Consider the following 22460-nt stretch of genomic DNA (forward strand, 5'->3'; position numbering starts at 1 on the left):
CCTGTGACAATGAATTATCTGTCAAAAACCTTCCATTGCAGGGCTGGAGAGATGGCTAAGCGGTTAAGGCATTTGCCTGTAAAGCCAAAGGACCTCAGTTCAATTCCCCAGGATCCACGTAAGTCAGAAGGGTGGTGCATGCATCTGGAGTTTGTTTGCAGTGGCTGGAGGCCCTGGAGCACCCATTCACTTCCTCTCTCGCTCTCTGCTTCTTTCTTTCTCATTCTCTCAAATAAACAACAACAACAACAACAAAAAAGTTTTTGAAGCATTAAAACAAAGTACAGGATTTTATTTTTAGAAAAAAATCCTTCCATTGCAAATACCAGAGGCAACATATAACAGGTGAGACTAGAAACTGGCTAACCAAGGAGCAAGCAAGAAAACGCTAGGAGTCACCATTACTGTTACTGAACTACTTGCGGCCTGTATTTAGAAGCTAGATTTGTGCCCCTTCATCTGGTGTCTCAGAAGGAAATGGGAGCCTACGTCTCCCTGGCACACGCACACACCCCCCCAGGGCAGCTTGCATGGCCCCGCCCCACCTTGAATCTAGCCCTGCTGCTCCAGCTGTCTGGAAGCCACTGGCTTTGCTGGGCCCCTTTCCACCCCGTGGTACGCAAGGACCAGCGTCCAGCCGAAATCAAAAGACGAAGAAGGACCTGCTCTCGCTGCTTCTACCTGTTCATCATTACAACACCCCCCCACCCCGCCCCGGGTAACGGCCCCTTTCCCTCTGCAAAGCAAACACCTATCCAGGTGGAGCATACTGAGACACGTGTGGACAGGAGACAGCGTGAGCCAGAACCCAGGATCAAAGGCACCACACAAGGCCCCAGGTGGCCAAAAGCTCCTGCTTCACTGTCCTTGCAGAGCCCATCTCTCGGGAGCAGTTACTCTCCCAGCCAACATCATGGGCCTGGGTCCCCACCAACATCTCCCCATCTCTCACAGAGCAGAGGTGGCAGGTAAGGAGTCACTGATATGCTCCCTGTACAAGTCTGGGCTGGCCCTCTATGACTTCTTCGTTAAAGCTTTGCATTTCTCCTTGCCAGACACATACTGTCTACTCCCACCAACAAGCAGCCTCTGTACACCCAGACCCTGGGCAGGAGGAGGGGTGGGCCTTACCTCCCTCCCCTGGGGGTAGTTACACTTGTTAGTGCATCAGGGAGTTTTCAATGGGAAAAGGTTGCCTCCACGAGCCACTTACATTGGGGAGTACTTATCTTTCAACCTACCAGCATGGTCACAGAGTAACAGATGGTTTAATCTGTTATTCCACGACCACAACAAGAATCTCATTCCATCCTCTCACACCCTTAAAGGGCATTATGTCGTCAGACTGAGCCACTTTCTGAATTTACTTGGGAGGTCAATTCATCCTGTCTTCTTCGTTGTTTGTTTATTTATTTCAAAGCGGGGTCTCACTCTAGCCCAGGCTGACCTGGAATTCACTATGTTGTCTCAGGGTGGCCTTGAACTCATGGTGATCCTCCTACCTCTGCCTCCTGAATGCTGGGATTAAAAGCATGTGCCACCATGCTTTACCCATTCTGCCTTCTCTGGTTTAGGTTTTTGCCAACCTGGATTCACATTGAGATTTAATTTTTTTTTAACTTATTTGAGAGAGAGAGAGAGAATTAGTGCACCAGGGCCTCCAGCCATTGCAAATGAACTCCAGATGCATGTGCCACCTTGTATATCTGGCTTACATGGATCCTAGGGAAAGGAACCTGGGGCCTTTGGCTTTGCAGGCAAATGCCTTAACTGCTAAGCCATCCCTCCTGCCCCCACATTGAGATTTAGCTGCCAGGATAATAGTGTTAAAGGGTGGAGGCTAATGGAAGACACTTAGGTCATGGGAATTCTGAGGAAGGGATTCAGGCTGGTTCCTCAGGGTGAATTAGTGTCATCAGCACACTGTTGCATTCAGGTTCACAAAAGGGTTTATTTGGGCTTGTAGACTTGATGGAAGGGGAAAATGATGGCATGCATAGAGGGTGGACATCACCCCCTGGCCAACATCAGGTGGACAATAGGAACAAGAGAGAGTGCCAAATACTGGCAAGGGGAAACTGGCTATAACACCTATAAGCCCGCCCCCAACAGTACACTGCCTCCAGGAGGCATTAATTCCCAAATCTCCATCAGCTGGGAACCTAGCATTCAGAGCAGCTAAGTTTATGGGGACATCTGAATCTAAGTACTACATTCTGCCCCTGGCCCCCATAAGCTGATAACCATACATAATAGAAAATACAATGCATTCAGTCCAACTTTCAAAGTCCCCACATTTTCTATCAATCCTAATAATGTTCAAATAGCCCCATAATCCAAGGTCTTTTAACTGAACCATAATACCAAAAAAATCCTCCCAAAACCCATAATGGCACAGATTAAACATTTACACTGTAAAAGATGGCTTTAGGCATAGCAAAGAAATATTCAACCAATACAAGATTTAAAACAACCAGGGAAAACATCAAACTCTGTAGCTTTAAGTCCAACAACTCTAGCCAGTGACAAATCTCCAAGTCTGATAATTCTAACAAGCAACAATTTCTCCCCTCCAGCTAGGCTACTCGCAGTCCTGGAAAACTTCATCCAGGGCTGACAGCTTTCCTTAACAGTCATCTCATGGTCCTAGCATCTCCACTGGGTCTCCACTGCAACCCATGATCGATTCTCATGGCTCCACTGGGTCTCCATGCAGGCAATCCAGCAAACCTGCTACACACTGCCCATGGCCATTTCCAAAAACAAAATACCATGTTTCAAATTCAATGACCCTCTCTTTCCTGCATTTCTTATACTCCATAATACCAGGTGGGGTGTCAATTTGTTAATCCAGGGTGGGGGGGAATAAAGCAGACTTTGAAGAACAGTACAATCCTTGAGCATTCTGGCCCCTTCAAAAGCTGCATTCTTTTATGTTGTCCCAATGCAGGTTAGCTGTCCCAATCTCAATGGTTGTAATCTCTCATACAATTGCAGCTGAACAGACAGCAGTTTTGGCCTAAAGATTTCTTTCTGTGCCATATCCCTGTGCACACACCAGTCCGTTTCTATGCAAAGCAACGCTGCAGCACTTCTCAGGACATGGCCATAACAGCAAGCCTCTCACACAAACTGATTCTAGCCTGGTCCAGGCAAAGCTCTTTCTCACCCTCATAAACCAAACCTCACAGTCCATAGTTCTTACTGCATTCAGGTCTTTCAACTCTGACCAGAATAGTCCACCAAGCTGTACTTCAAGGTGACTCTTAAGCCAAGGTTTCAAATCCTTCCACATGCCTCTTGAAAATCAGCTCCAAAGGCCAAAGCCATGTAGTCAGGATTCTAGCAACAATCCCACTCCTTGGCACCAATGTTATTGTTGCAGTCAGGTTCGCATTGCTGGCAGAAATCACCCAACTAAGAGCAGCTTGTGGGGAAAAAAAAAGAGGTTTATTTTGGCTTATAGGCTCAAGGGGGAAGCTCCATGATGGCAGGGGGAAATGATGGCATTTGCAGAGGGTGGACATCACCCCTTGGTCAAAATAAAGTGGACAATAGCAACAGGAGAGTGTGCCAAACACTAGCATGGGAAAACTGGCTATAATACACATAAACCCACACCCAACAATACATTGCCTGCTGGAGGCATTAATTCCCAAATCTCCATCAGCTGGGAACCTAACATTCAGAACAGCTAAGTTTATGGGGGACACCTGAATCAAACCACTCCATATGCTATGTCATAAACATAGATGAGCACACTCCTGTCTTTCCATGATGTCAGAATGTATTGAATAACACTAAATTCACAAGGTACGATGGTTTCAGTGACAGCAATTTGCCAGATACTCCTGCTTTCCTTGATAGCCCTGGCTGAGGCAAATACAGGTTTGTTTGTTTTTTTTTTATCCCGGTCTTAATTATTAATGTTAACTCTCAAATCACACAATACACATCACACAAACGTATCTCTATATATGACTACGTAAAGGTTAGACAGGGAAGGGTTTCAAAGAGGCCCCAGAGGCCAGAGCTAAGAAATAGATAGAAATGCAGTCTCTTTATTGATCAGATAACCTGCTGCAGGAGAGGCTGGAGGAAGCTGCTGGTCATAGTCAAGCTGTGAGTAATGTATTGTTGGGTGTGGGTTTATGTGTATTATAGCCAGTTTTCCCATGCTAGTGTTTGGCACACTCTCCTGTTGCTATTGTCCACTGAGCTGTAAGAACCTGGGGACAGGCACACTGGGTCCAGATAAGTGGATGACGGGACAGCAGGTGCAGATGGGTGACCAGGCAGATGGCAACTGAGCAAGCCTTAATGTACACCCTGGGAGGTCAATGGGGGTTATTGTCATTGCAGTACTAGGTGTCCACTTCTTTTTTTCAATTTTTTCATTTATTTATTTGAGAGCAACAGACAGAGAGAGAAAAAGGCAGAGAGAGAGAGAGAGGGAGAGAGAATGGGCACGCCAGGGCCTCCAGCCATTGCAAACGAACTCCAGACACGTGCACCCCCTTGTGCATCAGGCTAACTTGGGTCCTGGGGAATTGAGTCTCGAACCGGGGTCCTTAGGCTACACAGGCAAGTGCTTAACCACTAAGCCATCTCTCCAGCCCGGTGTCTACTTCTTGATGGGGTTCAGGCGAGGGAGTTATACTCCCTCCTCTGTCTGGTATGTCAGATAAGTTCCTGGGCCTAGTTAACCTGCTATGATTTTAATATACCCATGTGCACCTAGAGTCATCATTCACCCCAGTAAATTTAGAGAGTGCACCATTTCTACACCAGGAATACATCATTTATCAGTTTGTGCCGCGTTGGTGGTGCCAGACAGATGGTGCCGGTCATGTCCACCCAGTAGCAGAGCCATCATCTACCCTCAAAATGAAGTCATTTTGGGCAAGGAACATTCTAAAAAAGCCATTTTCACACAATATGGAGTAACTTAGAGCCAGGTGCAGGCTGATCTCAAAGGGGGCACCGGGTCTTGGTCTTTAGACCTCTTACTCAGCTCCCATGCACTATCTGGTCACTTGGTGCTTCTGCCATGTTTGGAGCAGAATGAAGGCCCTACAGATGCAGGCCCTCCATCTTGCATCCCAGCCTCAGAAATGTGAGGAATATGGCTGAAGAGATGGCTTAACAGTTACAGCACTTGCCTGTGAAGCCTAAGGACCCAGGTTCAACTCCCCAGAACCCACATAAACCAGATGCACATGGTGGCACATGCGTCTGGAGTTCCGTGGCTAGAAGCCCTGGCATGCCCATTCTCTCTCTCACTCCTAAATAAATAAATAAATATAAAATATTTTATATATATATATGAAATGTGAGAAATACATTTCTTTCCCTGATGAATAGCCCCATCTGTGCTTCTTTTGTTAAAGCAGCAGAAGGGCATGGTCTCCTTGGTGCTCTCATCATGCATGTATTATTTAGTTACCAACATATACTGTCGGAGGAGAATAATTTAAGAGCCACTTGTAATTTTAATGTTCCAGTTGCTATTGGTTTTTATTTGTTTACTTTTTTTTTCTGAGACAAAGTCTCACTACTGTAATCCAGGCTGACCTCAAGATCCCCATGCTCCTGCCTCAGGTTGTTGAATGCTGGAATTATAGCCACGTTTTTCCATTTTTGTTTATTTATTTGCTTGCGCACTGTGCACATGCATATGAGCATGCCAGGGTCTCTTGCAAACAAAATGAATACAGGTGCTTGCACCATGTTTTGTGGCTGGGGAATTGAACCCAGGTTGGCAGCCCTTATCAGCAAGTACTTTTAACCACTGAGCCATCTCCCCAATCCTACCACATTAAAAAAAAAAAAAAAAAAAAAATATCGAGCCGGGCGTGGTGGCACACGCCTTTAATCCCAGCACTCAGGAGGCAGAGGTAGGAGGATCACCGTGAGTTCAAGGCCACCCTGAGACTACATAGTGAATTCCAGGTCAGCCTGGGCTAGAGTGAGACCCTACCTCGAAAAAAAAAAAAAAAAAACCACCTAGAATTACTTTTCATCTTGTTTTATTTAATATATGTAAAACATTACCACCTCATTGTGCAATTGATACAAGATGGTAAATGAGGTAGTTGACATCCTACCACATGCCTAGATCACACCAGCATAGTTCAGAGGTGTCCAGGACTTGGTAGCCACCTGAAGTAGTAGCAGGAGGCAGGCCCTGAGAGGCACAGGGCCCACCTGGCCTGGTCCTGCTAGAATAAGTCAGCACTCCATGAACGTACTTTCTCCTCCTGTCCCCCCCATTCCCTCCTTTGTGGGGTAGTATGGAACCCTGGGCCCCCATATGTCAAGCAATGCCCACCACATCCCAGCACCGTCTTCAGAACCTAAGGAGGAGAATCTGTCAAGAGGATGCTGAAATCCAGAATTTTTGATGAGCTGCTTCCTGTTTCCACTGGCTGCACCTCCCCCTTCCCAACAGGTGCATATATTTGCATACAATTGGGTGCTTGGCTACCTGGCTTTATGCTGCTACTGCCGGCTTTCTGCTGACATACAGCTTCTTTTTCTTAAAGGGGAAATACAAAACACAAAAATGCTGGCTTTCTGACAAAAGGACACGGTGACTTCCTCTAGAGAGTGGAGGTGGCTGGAGATCTGACCTAGTGTCTCTCTTGCCCTTGTTTCTAAAATGTTCCAAGGAGGAAAGGAGGAACCAGATTGTATATGAGGAGAAAGGATGCAAGAAGGCCTGGAGTCAGAGGGTTACTTAATGAGCAGGTGGAAATGATCACCCACCCCTGAAGCCTGTGCTAGAAATGCAGTGGTAAGACCTACCCCTGGTGAACAGGTGCCCACCAGGACAAGAGCAGGAATTCAATACTAGGACCCACAGCATGGGAAGCAGCCAGGCCTCCAGGCACTGAGTATCAGGCAGGTGATATGCAAATAGGGATGAGAGCTTACTCACTCTAGATATGAACTCTGGCCCTAGACCCTCAACCACCCAGCCCCAAAGTATAGTATGGTGACACTTACTTTGATGTTAAACCCAGAACTTGAGAGAGGGATTTCCAAGATACAGAGTTTATGGAGCCCCTACAAAGGGCAGTCAATAAAGAACCATGACCTAAGACAAGTTACAAACAGATCCAGCAGCAGGACAAGGTGGCAGGTAGAAATAACAGGTGGCCCAGAACTAAGGTGTGTGGAAAAGGAAAGTCCAGGTAGCCCAGAGCGGAGGTGTGTGGAGAAGGAAAGTCCAGGTAGCCTAGACCTCAGATACGTGGAGAAGGAAAATCCAGGTGGAACAGAGCTGAGATGTATGGAGAAGGAAAGTCCAGATGGACCAGAGCTAAGGGGTGTGGAGAAAGAAAGTCCAGGTGGCCCAGACCTCAGATGCGTGGAGAAGGAAAGTCCAGGTGGACAGAGCTGAGATATGTGGAGAAAGAAAGTCCAGGTGGCCCAGAGCTGAGGTGCATTGAGAAGGAAAGTCCAGGTGGCCCATAGCTGAGGTGGTGGAGAAGGAAAGTGCAGGTGGACCAGTGCTGAGATGCATGGAGAAGGAAAGTCCAGGTGGAACAGAGTAGAGGGTTGTGGAGAAGGAATGTCCTGGTAGACCACAGCTGAGATGTGTGGAGAAAGAAAGTCCAGGTAGCCCAGATCTTAGGTTATGGAGAAGGAAAGTCCAGATGGACCAGAGTTGAGGTGTATGGAGAAGGGCCTGGCAGTTCAGATGAAGTGAAAAGCTGAAAAGAAGACTTGCCCACCTGGTGAGCATCTATAATCTTGTGGTGGGCTTGACCCTCAGGTTCAGGTGAGTCTGAGAGCTGAATGGGGGACTCAGCTGGTGGCTCAAGAAAAGACCAGCCATGATGTCAATTTTAGGGCCAAGTTTAACCAACCAGAATTCCAGGATCAGATTTAAACCTTAATTTTAGGAAAAGGGAACTCCTTCCCAGAGGGATATTCAGGTTGTTTATGGAAAAATAGATCTAGGGAACTCCTTTAGGCAAGAGACCTTCTCTGATCTCTAGCAAAGTAGTGTGCAAGGGCAGGCCCAAAGACATTTCTGCTTTTTAGTTCTGGCCCACTCACCCAAAACTGCCTCAGGTCCAGTAGGGCTTCTTAGATCTTGGGAGATAAGACCCAGGTCTCTACTTGGGCCCTATCCTGAGTTCCTCTTAATGTCCCAGGAGGCACTTTCCCAGGAAGCCTTCCCCCGGACCTTCTGTGTTATCTTCCTAAACACACATGTGGGGTCTGAAGGAGACTGGAGATCTGAGGCCCTCTGTGACCCTAGATCCATGAGGTCTAAAGAGCCATCCTCTACAGGTGGTCTTGTACTCCCTCAGGGTCTCTATGACTCTGTCTCCATCTGATTTCCCTTAGTTGCCATCCATGGAGTTGCCTAACTTAGCTCACCACCATGTGATCTGGACATGTTTGGGTCTGCATGTGTCCCCTCTTTCCAGGTGACACTACCCCCCCACACACACTTGCCCAGTCATGCCAACCCTATGTCCTCCATGGCCCTTGGCCCTTCTCTTTTTCAGAGCCTGATGGCAGCCACCAAATCTGCCCTGGGAAGCTCAAAGTTGAAGTGGCTAGAGAGGAAGGTGGACCAGGACAGATGGCAAGGACCAGGGAGCCAGGACCAAGGCCAAGGCCAGCAGTTGCCAGGGCCTTGCAGTTGGACACCTACTCTCTGCGCCAGCCAAGACCTGTCTTGTCCTGTTGAAAGGCTTCCTTTAGGAAACACACCCACACCTTCTCAGCCCTGTGAGCAGATGGATCAGCCAGCCCAACTCAGTCAGACTACACTGGCCACAGTGTTCAGAGGAAGGCTTCAGACCTGGCCCTATGGGAACCCAACTCAGGACTTGTACAGTGGCTATTAGGAACATGACACTCTCTTTCCAGCTGAGAGCGAAGTGCCTGCATTCAGCAATCACAGTCTTGGCTAAAGTTGCTTGAGAATGAAGTTGGCACAAAGAAAGCCAAACCCAAGAGATGAAGCGTCTGTCTTTGAGCAGCTGGATCCCATCATGCCTGAAGCTGCTGTATTTCTGGATTTCTAGTGACGTAAGCCAATATCTTTCCATTTTTGGTAGTGTTTGAGTTGAGATTCTGTCATAATGCCCTGGGGAAAAAAAAAAAAAAAACACAGATATTCCAGAAGCTGTCCCTCACCCCTGCAACAGTTGAATGTGTCCTGCCCTCAACAAATACTCAGGACGATCGTGTCACAGTGGGTGTGAAAACACAGAAAGGCTATGGCTTGGTCCCTGCCTTCCCTGCAGGGAGACTTGCATGGTCCTGAAAGACTCTTGAATTATACAATACTGCCAAGATCCACACGATGTCAGAGTCCCGGTCATCAGGCCACAGATCCTCAGGTGGAGGTGGGGGCGGGTCAGGTTTTCTGGAAAGGGCCAGTACTGAATCATCTTGCCTTTGTAGCCCACACAGTCTCCATCACAGTGACTCCCAGTCCTACTCCCAACCCCGTAGCATGAACCTAACATAATTAAGCAACAGGTGTGGCTCTGTGAGAACATGTACTTTTCCAAAGGGGAAACCCGGCTGGCTTGGACCATGATGAGCAGTATGCTGGCCTCTAGGAAAGACATCTGCTTGGGCCTCCAGGCAAAGAAGGAGTCTAGGTGGCTAAGGGCAGAAAGTTCTGGATATGTCCCCAGCCACCCCTGTGCCTCACTGGCTTGGGCCACACAGCTGTCTTTAACCGCCATCATGTGCTTGAGCTCCTGGAGGCTGTGAACTTGGAGGTGACCAGCATTGACTTTGAACCCCTCTTGGAAACTGTGTGGGTGAGTGAATAGATGTCAGGCCAGAATCATAGCCTCTTCCTTGCTAGCATTAGACATCATTAGCAATGAGGAAGAGCATTGCAACATGTGGCAAACACATTACCCATGGCTGCCCCAAGTCCTTGGGAGACCCTCTCCATGTTTGCTACCATGCACATACCCATCCACACCCATCCTTCCATTCTTCTTTTCATCCATCCATCTACCCACCCATCCATTCATTTAAATAGATACCCAGATGCCCCGAGGAGAATTCCAACCTCGTGCTTCCAAGTCCCCCTTGCTGCAGGGCTCAGACTTTCCTACAAGCTCTCCAGATGTTTCAGAGGCGGTGAACCTGGGGCCAATGTGCAGGAGAAGAGAATGGGAAAGCGCCCACGAGACAGAGTCTCAATGCAGGGAGCAATCCAGTGCCCCAAACCCACAAGACCAGAGTACCTGCCTGGGCCAAGATGGTTCCGCAAGGCTGGAAGACAGAGTTGGGAGAGGCCGTGGGATTTGAAGCAGGCAGCCCACTAGTGGTCTCCACGAGGACCATTCCCCTGGAAAGCAAGCAGGAATACCCAGTAGTGGGGCCCTTCGTGACAGCCGGCACGTACCTATAGGATGCCAAGTGGAATCTAGGAAGGCGTTTCAGCCACTGGGGAAAATGTCCAGAATATAAAATCAAAATGGCAGACTTCGTGATGGCAATGTGGTTTTTAAAGACTTGAGCCATAGGGTCCATTGCAGAAGAGGAGGCGGAAAGAATGTAAGGGCCAAAGGAAGGGTAGGACTCCATACAACGTGCTCCCCCCAGACACAAAATGACTTGGATATCCACAACCTCACAGTGCCTGACACTACCTACATAAGACCATCGTAATAGGAGGAAAAGATGATGACATCAAAATAAAAGAGAGACTGATTGAAAGGGGGAGGGGATATGATGGAGAGTGGAGTTTCAAAGTGGGAAGTCGGGAGGAGGGAGGGAATTACCATGGGACATTGTTTACAATCATGGAAGTTGTTAATAAAAAAAATAATAAAATAATAAAATAAAAATAAATAAAGACTTGAGCCAGGTGTGGTGGCGCACACCTTTAATCCCAGCACTTAGGAGGCAGAGGTAGGAGGAGCACCTTGACTTCGAGGCCACCCTGAGACTACATTGTGACTTCTAGGTCAGCCTGGACTAGAGCAAGACACTACTTCAAAAAATCAAAAAGAAAGACTTGAAGGAAATATGCCAAAAGCTTTAAGAAAGGTCTAATGCCACATGGATGATTCTTTTTTTTTTTTAATAGTCTTTCTCTATCCTGCCACTCAAGGTGAGGTCTGACCCGCTCCTGTGAATCTACACTGGCCTAGGAGCTGCTGGCCTCATGAGGAGAATGGCCCCGAGCCCAGCCCTGCAGCCTCTGGCAGCCCCAGGCCCTAGGCTGCCCCAGTGCAGCCACACTGGCCCAGACCACAGTCACATGGGAGGCAGGCCCCTTACTCACTGGGTCTGCATCCACAGGAGAGAGCTGCCCTCCAGGCCCAGCAGCCACAGGACTCTCCTGGCTACTCTGGACCCCACAGCCACACACCGCACCCCAGTGAAGTTCCTCTGTCTATACTGTGGGTTGCGGAGGAATCTGAATTGTGCCAGGTCCATCTCTGACCACCACCCCCCGAGATGGTCACTATAGACCCTGTGGTAGGAGGGATACGATAACACGCAAAACACGAGGCAAAGTGAGACCTTTCCAAGGGAGAGAGGGAAGGCGTTCAGAGGCCCAGTCCAGACAGCTGTTCCCTACTCCACAAATGAAGATTCCCTGGCTCTGACTGGCCCCAGCCTCTGCTTGCCACTGTCCTGGATTGGTGTCTTTGCCAGTGCCATCCCTACGAGCAGCCACGCCCGAGCCGGCACTCTGCAGAACCCCTTGCAAACACTGCTCTCCTCTGCACCTGTCCTGGTCTCCCTGGATGCCTCCCTTGCTGCTGACAATCCTGGGGCCATAACGCAGGAGTTTGTTCACCTCCTTGTACCTGGAAGCAGAAGTTCCCCAAGCCATCACCTCAGCCCTGCCAAGCTTCCATGATACGTGTGCAGGTGAGGCTTGGCCTGACCCCTGTGGAGTTCCTGCTCTGAGGAGCCCTGAGTGATGGCTTCTCACCTCTATCCCTCAGCCAGACCCTCAGGAGCATCAGATGGAGAGCTGTGGGGCTGCAGGCAGGGGCCCATCACTATATCCTGCTGGAGGACTGAGGATACTTGGAGGACACACCACATTGATCTTACCTCTGTGTGCGCCAGTGACCAACTGGAGCCCTTTGACCCCCAGGGAAAGGGTGAACCTTGTGGCTATGTGGACACAGAGAAACGGTGAGCCTCTGTGGCTACTGAGTTTGCTGGGCCCCTGTGAAATCTTGCAAACAGCGGACCACTAGGAGACAGCTGGCCTGAAGTCCCATGTCCTGAGGCACAGCTTGGACCTTCTTCTATTATCTGTGTCTATAGGACAAGTCACCCATGGGGCTGTTAGAGTTCTCTCTCAGCACCATGTGACTTCCAAGTGGGCCTGGGTACCAGGCTCATCCGGGCCTTCAGCTATGCCAAGGAGGTAGTGATGCTGCAGTCAGACCATCCAGTGTTCTGCGTCCATGCTGAGCTACTTTGAGCTTTCCAAACCCCAGCCACAGCTGAGCCCCAGGGCCAGTGAAAGGTTGTAGGAAAGGGGCTGGGGTGGGGGGACAGCATAGAAGGCAACAGGGTCTTATGTTTAGGGTTGGCAAGGGCAACAGCTTCCACTGTGGATGGTCAAGATAGAAAGGCTGTGTCCTTGGGCTCCTGGGTCCACTGATCTGCAGATAGTTGGTTTGGTATGTCCTGAGTGGGCCCACCTTGCAGGGTCCCTGGGGTGGAGGAGGTGACCCAGAGAAGAGCAGACATGCATGAATTCTGGCATGTTGCCCAGCTCCTGCTGGACTCCGAGGCTGGTCTAGCAGCTCTGTGCAGCCTCCTCGAGAGCCTTCAAGCTGGTCTGGGGCAGGGAGAGGCCCAGGCCAGGTCCAACTACTTCTGTGGTCTTGGGAAAAGCCGTGACTTCAGCCAGCACCTCTCTTCTCTGTCAACCCAGATGTAAAGCAACCAATTTGAGGACTTGCAAATACCAGATTCTTTTAAAATAGTAGTGATTAATATTGTAGAAAGAATTAAAAACAGCACTTTGGGGAGGGGGATAGCTCAGTGGTAGAGGATTTGACTGCAAAAACAGCACTCACTTAATTCCAGATTCCCCAAAAAGTAGATCCTAAGTAGGTTGTCAGCTCAGGTAGCCTTCCAGGCAACAACCCAGGAAGCCAAGGAGGATGTGGGAGGCCAGGAAGGAGAGTGAGGGGCGATGCTATACAAGCGGGGCGCCACGGGCAGCAGTCACTCCATACAGCAGGTGCCCTCTGAGGCCTATAACAAGCCTGCATCATGGTCACCATGGGAATAAGCCCTTGAGCACAGCTAAGCACTTTCAACAAAATGCCAAGACCACATACGTGGGAAATAGTAATCGTTTAATTAATTAATGTATTTATTTTTTGCTCTTTGTATGTGCATAGTACATGTGGTAATATATATGGTATATGCCTATGGTGCCCTGTGCCCTGGTTTGTGGCACCTTGCTCCCATTTTTCTCACCTGCAACAGCCAGAGAAAAACACCAATGTCCCCCTCTGTCACTCACCCACATGTTTTTCTTTGCAAAGAAGTCACTCACTGATTCGGGAGCTTGCTGTTGGTGGAGCCCATGATTGTCTAGTCTGTGCCCTCACAGGATGAGGGCTATCAGCTAGTGTGGATACGCCCAGCGGCTACCTGAGTTCTGGACATTTGAATTCAGGCAGTCTCAGGGCTTGTACAGGAAGCAGACCCAACCACTGGGCAATCTCCCCAGTCCAGCAAGAATCTTTTTTAGATATTTTTTTATTTTATTTTAATTTATTTATTTTAAAGAGGCAGAGAGGGAGAGAATGAGAATGGACATGCCAGGGCATCCAGCCACTGCAAACAAACTCCAAACACATGCTCCACCTTGTGCATTCAGCTTACATGGGTCCTGGGGTATCAAACCTAGGTCCTTTGGCTTTGCGGGCAAATGCCTTAACCACTAAGCAATCTCTCCAGCCCTATTTTATTTATTTATGTGCAAGGAAAGAGAGATTGAGAATGCAGGTGTGCCAGGGCCTCTAGCCACTGTAAACAGTCTCCAGATGCATGTAGCACTTTGTGCATTTAATTTTATGTGGCTACTGGGGAACTAAACCCTGGTCATTAAGCTTTGCAAGCAAGGGCCTTAACCACTGAACTATCTCCCCATCCCAAGAGTAATCTTTTTAACATGTTTCCAGGCAAACTGAACACCCGCATGCAGAAGAATGGATGTGGGTTCTTCTCTCCACGCACAAAATCTACCTGGAAATATGTCCAGGTGTCAGTTCAAGAGCTACATAAAGTACAGAGCTCTTCATGTTGATCACTTTCGGTCCTTGTGACACACACACACAAAAAAAAAAAAAAAAAATTAAAAAAAAACAGCAAATGACTTGACACAGGGAGGGTTTGTTTTGGCTCGTGGTGTCAGAGGTCTCAGTCCATAGTCACTGGGATCTGCAGAGAGGGAGAGAATCATGGCAGGTAGGAAGTACAGGGTGCAACAGAATGTCACCCTGTGGTAGACAGAAGTAGAGAGAACAGGAAGGGGCTGAACCAGAGCAGGCGCTGTTCAGCTCTGACTTTTGTAAATGACTCCTCTGCCCAGCCCAGATTATCACACACTTTTCAGGTGCCAGATAGCAGGGAGAAGTACAAGAAGGGCACGTCTGGCCTTGATAGACCCATCCAGGTCACAGCACCCAGTGGCTCTTTTCCTCCAACCAGGCCTCACCCCAGAAAGTTCCCACCACCTACCAATGATGGCATTGACATATGAATCTTTGTACAGATTGAGCCAGGGGTGAGATCAGAGTCCCCCAAAGCCCATCAGTTGACAGGCAGGACTGTGACATGTGCCTTGGGGTCACTTCCGATTCAAACTAGGACTCTCAGAAGAAAGCGGGGGGCGGGGAGCATCATGCCGTTGGGTCCGGCAGTGGCAAGTTCTTGGCTATGGTGACAAAAATACGGACCGTGAGAATAAAAACACATCAATCAGACTTAGCTAGAATTGAAAACTTAAGTACACAGCAGAGACATCTGACGAATGGGAGAAATTACAACTTGTATGTTTGAAGAGAACTTACAATGCAGAATGAACAAAGAACTCCCTCAACTCCACAACAAAGACAAGCCAGGCCTCATTTGACTGAGGACTTGCGCACAGTTCCCCAAAGATGTGTGAAGGACGGCAGGGACAGGCCAGAGGACAAGCAAATGAAAGCCTGAGCTGGTGTGTGGCGGTCGGGTTCACATTGCTGGCAGAAAGCACCTGACCAAGAGAAGCTTGTGGGGAAAATAGGGTTTATTTTGAGTTACACACTCGAGGGGAAGCTCCATGATGGCAGGGGGAAATGATGGCATGAGCAGAGGGTGGACATCACCTCCTGGTCAATATCAGGTAGACAACAGCAGTGGGAGAGTGTGCCAAACACTGGCAAGGGGGACGTTGGCTATAACACCCATCAGCCCATCCCCAACAATACACTGCCTCCGGGAGGCTTTGATTCCCAAATTGCCATCAGCTGAGGACCTAGAATTTAGAACACCTAAGTTTACGGGGGACACCTGAATCAAACCACCACATGGTGGGTGCCATAGGCCTGCCATCCCGGCACCGTGGGGCTGAGGCAGAAGGATGGAAAGTTCCAGCCTGCCTTGGCTACATAATGAAACCCTGTCTCGAAATAAAAATGCGAAAGGACGGTTGGGGATATAGGTCAGCGGTACAGGGCTAGTCTGACATGCACGGGGCCCTAGGTTCGAACCACACCACCATCACAACAACCAAACCACACTGAGCCGAGAGGTAAGCTGCAAATGATGAAAGTTGGTGAGAATGTGGTGCCCTGGGAACTCTAGGGCACTGTTGCTGTCAGCTTTACAGTGCTATACCATTTTACATGGTTAGAACCGCTGTGAGACCAAAAAAAAGTAAAATAGAATTACCATGAAAAGTCCACTTCTATCACTTAGAATGAACTGAAGGCGAGGACTGGGACAGATTTTTACACACACTGCAAAACCAGTATTTTTCACAAAAGTTAACAATTAGAACCCCTAAGTGTGCCTATGAACCAGTGAAAAGATAGGACCATGTTAACGTGCAGTTAGTTACCTTCTCATTGCGAGGACAAAGCGCCTGGCCTAAAGCAGCTATGGGAGTGGGAGGAAAGCTGGCATGGAAAAGCATGGCATGAGCAGAGGGTAGACATCACTGGATAGCCCTTGAACCCTAAACCCTAGGTTCATGCCTAATTTTAATCAAAGAATTGAATAAAATAAGTCTGAGATGGAGAATAATTAAATTATATTTACTGAGGGAAGTACAGAGCCAAGGAAAGGCACCCACGTGGCTAGAGATCCCAAGTAGAGAGCCAGGGAAACTGTGGAGAAAAAGAAAAGAAAGTTTGAAGAGCTCCTGCCACATGGGGAGCTAGAGGGGGTAAAGAGCCCATGTGGAGTGTAAGGGCTGGGGGACTCTGCCCTCAGCTCGCCAGTAGCTGCAAGTTCCCAAGTGGTCAGACAGCTCAGATGTCTTGTTCTCCCATCACAAACGCATTTAAAACCTTATGGTGGTGGGCCCGATCTTCCAGCTCAGCTCACCCTGAGGGCAGCTGACTGGTCTGGGCCAGGGGTTGTCTCAGAAAAAGGCTGGCCATGATGCCAAATTCTGGTGGCTGAACTTTGACTAACCACAATGTTAGGGCTAAATTTAAATCCTAGGAGAGATCTCCCTCCAAGGAGGGGCCCAAGTTGTTTGTGGCAAAGCTGATCTAGGCAAGAGGTAAAAAGTCAGATCCTTAGCCAAGTGGGCATGGTGGCACATGGCTTTAGTCACAGCATTCAGAGGTAGGAGGATCATCATGAGTTCAAGGCCACCCTGAGACTCCATAGTGAATTCCAGGTCAGCCTGGACTAGAGTAAGACCCTACCTCGAAAAACAAAAAGAAGGAAGGAAAGAAAGGAAGGAAGGAAGGAAGGAAGGAAGGAAGGAAGGAAGGAAGGAAGGAAGGAAGGAAGGAAGGAAGGAAGAAAGGAAGGAAGGGGAAGGGAAGGGAAGGGAAGGGAAGGGAAGGGAAGGGAAGGGAAGGGAAGGGAAGGGAAGGGAAGGGAAGGGAAGGGAAGGGAAGGGAAGGGAAGGGAAGGGAAGGGAAGGGAAGAGAAGGGAAGGAAGAAACCCACAAGAAGTCAGATCCTGACCCAAAGACATTCTTGCCTTTTATTTTTCACTTTTAGGGGTCACCCTAACTGCTTAAAGGAGCTACCTAACTACCTGGCTCCCTCTCGTCACCTCTGCCATGGCAGGTAAAAACAGTAGCAAGAGAGTCAGCCCTGACCTGGCAAGGGGGAGCTGGCTACAACCCTGAGAAGCCTAACCCCAGTGACATGCCTCCTCCAGCAAGGCCTCACCTCCCAATTTGCTATCCGTTGGGAACAAACATTCAGAACACATGAGTTTACGAGGGACATCTGATTCAAACCACCACAAATCCCTATGTGTGTGCACAGACAATGGAAAGGTAAGTAAGCCCAGAGTGGTCCACACATACAATGGAGTTCTATGGGGCCTTAAACAGGAAAGAATTCTACGTGCGCCACAACATAGATGAAGCTAGAGGACTCGCTGCTGTGAAAGATAAGCTAGTCACAGAGACAAATGCTGTGGCTCCACATATGAGCAGTCAGGTTCATAGAAACACGAAGTAGAATGGGGAACCTTCCAGGGGCTGAGAGGAGGGAACAGCAGAGTGTTTAATGGGAAGATGAAGAGGGTTCTGGAAGCAGCTGCTCTGTTTAACACCACTCAACTGCACACTCAGCGATGGCAAACATGACAAGCACTATGCCATGTATATTTTACCACAATTAAAAATAGTAATTCTAGGGGCTGGAGAGATAGCTTAGCAGTTAAGGCGCTTGCCTGTGAAGCTTAAGAACCCAGGTTCGACTCCCCAGAACCCACAGAAGCCAGACGCACAAGGTGACACATGCTCACAAGATCACACATGCACACAAGGTGGCACACACATCTAGAGTTTGATTTCAGTGGCTAGAGACCCTGCATGCTAATTCTCTCTCTCTTTTGCTGTCTCTCATTAAAAAAAAAAAAAATAGTAATTCTAAAGCTGGAGAGATAACTTGGCAGTTAAGGCACTTGCCTGCAAAGCCTAAGGACTTAAGTTCAATTCCCCAGAACCCAGGTAAGCCAGATGCACATGGTGGCTCATGTGTTTGGAATTCATTTGCAATGGCTGGAGGCCCTGGCACACCCTTTTCTCTCCCTCTCTCTCTCATAAATAAATAAGTAATTAAATAGTAATTCTACAAATGTTCTTAATGAGATATAACCTGTGATGAAAAAGAACTGCCCAAAATAAAATAAAAACAATATAAACATATGGAGAAAAAAACAATTGACAAAAGGTAGGCTATTTCAGCACTGGCTCTCCTCGCTCTCATTTTCTGACCCTTCAGGGTTATTTCTGTGCCAGCCATGACCTTCCAGGTTGCCCTGTCCCCAGGCTGGTGTGGAAGGGCCTCGGCTGAGGAGAGACTCATGGCTTAAGGAGTACAAAGTCATGGTGCCCAACAGACCATGCCAACCACGCTTCATATAGGATGGGAATCCGTGGAATCTGTCCCTTTCCGTTGGGCGATGCTGTTCAGGAAGTCAGTGACTTGGCCTCAGTTGTGCGGGAAAACAGTGGACAGTCCAAAATATGCTCATTCCACTTCCACATGAGTCCGTGGATGAAGACTCTTGCTTTGGGGCAGAGGACCCAGGGAGGCTCCACCCTCACTGGCCTCTGCCTCACTGAGCCCTAGGCCTGTGACTCAGTTGCAGAAGGCTGAGCACCCACAGTGTGGCACCCAGACACACCAGCCATGAAGGAAGGGTGCCCGCCCTTTGCAGTGAGTGGCTGCCTATGAGACGGCCCCAGCAGCAGCATACAACACTGAGGGGTGTGGGCAGGAGTGCAGTGGTGGGTAAGGCTCCCCTCAGCAGAGGCGGATAGCTGAGCCAACTCCTCTCAGTAGGTCTTGGTCTTTAATTAAAGTGTGCTGAGTCTGGGTGTGGCCCCGGAGGGTCGGTGCAGCTTCGGGCTAGGGTGTAATTCCATCTTTCTCCTGCGGCCCCTCCCAGCAATTCCAGGCAAGGGCCAAGCTATAGGGCAGTGCCAGGAGGAGCCGTGCTGGCCACAAAATTGGGTCAGGGCTTGAAGGACAGACAGGGGCCACTGAGTGTCCACTCCGCTGATGCTCCAGGCCCCAGAGCCACAGAAGGGTCAGACTTACCCAGAGAACTTGACCATTTCCCAGAAGTGGTGGGAGCCCAGGCTTCATGTAGCCTTTCACTCTCCATCCCACTGAGAGCTTGACCCTGAAGAGCCTCACCTTACTTACCTTGCCCTCGATCCTGGGGGCCTCAACTGAGAGCCATGGCAGGTGGCTATCCCACAGGAAGGCCAGCAGGGCTGAGTTGGAGACAGGTTGGTCAGGATGGGTGAGGACTGTCATGCCAGGCAGGTCCTTGAAGCATGACGCCTTTCGTATCCTCATGTTCTGCCTCTGTCCCCTAGCTGATGGGGACAGACCCATGTGACTTAGCTGCTGGCCTGCCTCTGATCTCTGCCAGTGCACAGCAGCCCCCTCAGATACGACAAGGCTTCAGTCTCCACTTAGTCCTGAGAAAAACAGTCCATGGGCACAGATGTCAGATCTAGTCTCTCTCTAGATACATGCTGCCCGCGTTAGGCCCTTGGCACATGCTGCCTCCCAGCCTGGACTTCTGTCTCTGCTGTCGGCCTGGAATATCTGCTCAATGTGAGTCCTTAGGAAACTCTTCCTTGATTATCCCCCACACGCCACCTGGTCCCAGGCTTGTAAAGCTTCCCTTCTAAAAACACCGTAGTGGGCTCAAGAGATGGCTTAGCAGTTAAGGCGTTTACCTGCAAAGCCAAAGGACCCAGGTTCAATTCCCCAGGACCCACATAAGCCAGATGCATAAGGTGGTGCATGCGTTCCTTTGCAGTGGCTGGATGCCCTGGCATGCCCATTCTCTTCCTGTCTCTGCATCTTTCTTCCTCTCTCTCTCTCTCAAATAAATAAAAATAAATATTTAAAAACACCATGGCAGTGCCAAGACTTGTTCCTTCCAACACTTTTTACTAACAGTCCTAGTAAGCGTTTGCCGGGCACTGAGTGCATATGGGACATCAGTTTAAGTTCTTTTGGTGGGCTCCCTCATGAGTTAACTAACTCACAATGGCCCTAGGAGGGAGGGGACACTATTTACCACCTTCTGAAAACAGTCACTCAGATCCACCTGTCTGGAGTCCCCTGACAACATGACAGAGAACAACCCAAAAGAGCCAAACAACAAGCAAACACAGTCAGCACAAGAGGCTTCCCAATAGGCAACACCCCCCCCCCACGCCTCCCTCTCCTCCCTCATTCTTGGCTTCCACCATACCTCATAAGTCAGCAGAGGGTTACCCAGATGCCATGCCCAGAGAGGGGACTCTGCCCCTAGGTGGCAAAGGACCAGGACCCGTGTGACAGTCCACTGCTGAGTGAGCCTGGGTCATAGACCCCTCCCATACAGGTCATCACCACGGGGATGCTAGATCCTGCTAGAAAGAGGGAGCTCCCACACTCCTGGCCCCCAGCTCGGCACCCACTGGGAAGGCTCAGGCTGGAAATTCCTTAATTTCCTGGTCAGGAGAAGCTAAATACCACATAGTGCCTAGGACAGAGCCTGAGAGCCAGACCTGGGATGCCCTGAGCAGAAGAGGGCAGAGGACCCTCCCCCCAAAGCTTCAGGTGAGCCCAGGATGCCCAGGGCATTCCTTGGGGCCTAGCAATGGAAGATGAGCTCTCTAGAGAGGTGTCCTGTATGGATGTGGGCCTGAGATGGTGATCTTGGGACACATCTCTGTGTCCTCTTGACCCAGAGTATCAGGTACCTGATGGGGCTCAGACCTCCGGTACCTTCTCTGCTGGTATCCCCTGCTTTGTACCAGCTCCCTAGGTACACTGTCTCCAGGCTCACCTCTAGATGGTCCTGGGCTTATGCAGCCTTCCCAACCCCACCATGCCTCCACTTTGCATTATCAGCTCCTGAGGGTCTCCCACCCAGACATATGTCTAGCTGACTTGGATTTACCTAAACTGAAGAGGGCTGAGGGCCAAAAGGTCTGCAGATGGCAGGGCCGCCCTGGTCTCTCCCAGGCCTGATCAGGTCACATATTGGGACTGGGCCCGAATCCAAACCACTGTGGTTGGTGACATCCTCTACCGCCATCCTAGATCCTCTGTGCTGGTCCCTGTAGCCCCCGCCTGGCTCTGCTCTGAGACCACGTAGTGTTACGGATGGGACCAGAGAGTAGACAGGGCATGCAGCCCCTTGAGGAAAGCCCTGTGTGTGGGGGCTGGGGGGTCTTCTGATCCAAGAAGCAGCTGATGGGGGCAGTGGCCACAGGCTGGTTGCTAAGGAAGCATTAGGTGAGGATTTCCAGGTTGAGTGACAAGAGAAGCTATTGGTCAGCCAAGAAGGCAGGACCCTGGGGAGAGACTCTGAGAGGGAAGAAAGGCCCTGAACCCCCCCCCCCCACACACACACACACAGAGCAAGCAGATCATGAGTGTAGGGTTGCAGGTGCCTCATGGGTGCTCAGTTGCACCTGCAACCCTACACTCATGATCTCCTGCTTGCTCTGTGTGTCGGACACTGGATTCAGCTAATGCATGCAAGCTGGGGGGCCAGATCTCACCCCGGGTTCGAGTCTCCATCTGGCCCCATGCTGAAGCTGCACGGGACAGAGCCCAGGGCACCAGGCACCAGCCTCTGGGTATGGCCTCCCACTGGCTCCTTCACACTGGCATGGTGCCTCAGGGGCACCAACCTCAGGGGACGCTCAGGAACATAGCTGTAACACCCATCTTCCTCCCCATCTTGGGTTCCCTCCTTGGCTTCCTCTTCTCAATTGGTCTCCTCCCGCTCACCAGCTGCTCCCCCAGGATGCAACGCCTGTCCTGTCCTTCCCATAAGGACAAGAGGGGTTTCCCAGACCATCTCCCATCCAGCCTCTGCAGCCATGATGAAGTGTTCCAATGAGTCAGAATCAGAGCTCCACCGTACCCCAGGGCATGCTGGCCCAGGACCCTCCCACCATGCCAAGTCCGAGTTCCCTGCCCCACCCAGGGTATTCTAGCCACAGAACACAAGAACACCCCACAGTTTGCAGAGTGCTTTCCCTCAGGTCCCAAGGTGTTTACTTGCCTCCCTTGGGAACTCTTCACCCCATGCCCATGGACTTTCCTGAAACCACCCCCCTTCACCCCTATTTCCCAGTCTGGCCAGTCACCAAATTTCCCTCAGTTGCTCTGTGATGCCATGAGTCCCCCTTGAGCAGAGCAGCTGTTAGAGAAAGGCAGTCTACACACTAGAGGCTGCAGGAATGTGGCATCAAAGGTGGGCC

General features: G+C 49.8%; 1 pseudogene; it reads right to left on the bottom strand.

The window, feature by feature from the left end:
- LOC123461479 overlaps positions 1–19539 on the bottom strand; it is a 60098-nt pseudogene extending 40559 nt beyond the window's left edge.
- Between the last annotated feature and the right edge of the window lie 2921 nt (positions 19540–22460).

This window comes from Jaculus jaculus, chromosome 6 (assembly GCF_020740685.1).
Source record: "Jaculus jaculus isolate mJacJac1 chromosome 6, mJacJac1.mat.Y.cur, whole genome shotgun sequence".
Lineage (NCBI taxonomy): Eukaryota > Metazoa > Chordata > Mammalia > Rodentia > Dipodidae > Jaculus > Jaculus jaculus.